This window comes from Nannospalax galili, unplaced genomic scaffold, assembly GCF_000622305.1.
Source record: "Nannospalax galili isolate Female #2095 unplaced genomic scaffold, S.galili_v1.0 scaffold39, whole genome shotgun sequence".
NCBI classification, from domain to species: Eukaryota; Metazoa; Chordata; class Mammalia; order Rodentia; family Spalacidae; genus Nannospalax; species Nannospalax galili.
Window position 1 is genome coordinate 3,896,811 of NW_008346683.1, and position 1,298 is coordinate 3,898,108.

Here is a 1,298-nt window from a genome sequence, read left to right on the forward strand (position 1 = left end):
TTTTTTTTTTTAAAGACTTATTTCCAAATGGTCATGCACCTCCTCCCCTGGCTCAACAATCCCCCACCCCTGCCCCTCCTCTTCCATAGTGGTCCCTGAGCCCTGGGTTCATTGCCCTCTGTTGCATGAGGGAGCTTCTTTGATGAGAGCTGAGAGATGCAGTGCAGCCATCCACTCATGCCTGGTAGTCCTACACAACTGCTGGCCAGAGAGGAAGATGTGTGGGGTTAGTAAACAGTGCTGGAGAACAGTCTTTCAATTGTGGAGCCACTTCATAGCCCCAGTGATGGGGCGGGTTCTCCTGGCTGTATCGCAGCCTCTGGTGAGGCTCCCCTTAAGCCTCGTGGTGAGGACACAAGACCCTTCCTTGTGGATTTAATTTTGCTTTTTCTTGGACCTAGTCCCCTCTTCACACACCTGCTGGCCACTGAAGCAAAATTCATCCCTGGAATTTACTGCTCCGCTTTTACTGTGTCTGGCTCGCTCTTGCTGTCTCTTGCTCTCTCTCTCTCTCTCTCTCTCTCTCTCTCTCTCTCTCTCTCCTCTCTTGTCAGTTTGTAGAGGTTCTTTCTACACTGCGGAGGTGAATTAAAACATCCTACTTCCTTAAGACTATCCTGGTAGATAGGTATTCTAAATTTTGCTAAAGTTTAATTCATTCACTTATCACAATTTTGGGTGATTTAATGCCTTAGATCTCACTGCTCCCTGAAGATCATGAAGACATTTATAAAACAAACTTCTAGGGGCTGGAGAGATGACTCAGTGATTAAGAGCACCGACTGCTCTAGCAGAGGACATAGGTTCAATTCCCAGCACCCACATAGCAGCTGACAATCTTCTATAACTCCAGTTCCAGGGGAATTCATTGCCCTCTGCCGACTTCCGAAGACATTGCATGACCCAGGTGCACTTACATATGTGCAGGCAGTACACTCGTATACACAAAGTAAAAATAATAAATAAAATATTTTAAGAACCAATAAAATAGGGGCTGGAGTGGTGGCTCAGTGGTTAAGAACACTGAATGTTCTTGCAGACGACCTGGGTTCAAATCCCAGCACCCACATGGCAGCTAACAACTGTCCGTAACTCCAGGTCCAGGGGATCCGACAACCTCTTCTGACCTCCACAGGCATTGCATAACATGGGTGAACTTACCTACATGCAGACAATACACACATATACATAAAAAATAAAATAAAATAAATATTTAAAAAACAAAATAACCAGTAAAAACACAAAATAATATGCAACAGTTTTTTAGCATTATGATTTATTTTAATTTATTTTTTATG

The 1,298-nt window shown here is 43.8% G+C and overlaps 1 protein-coding gene across 1 annotated transcript in view; it reads left to right on the forward strand.

Annotated features, from left to right (window-relative positions):
- Rtcb (RNA 2',3'-cyclic phosphate and 5'-OH ligase) overlaps positions 1–1,298 on the forward strand; it is a gene marked incomplete in the record, with an annotated part of 24,760 nt that overhangs the window by 14,936 nt on the left and 8,526 nt on the right.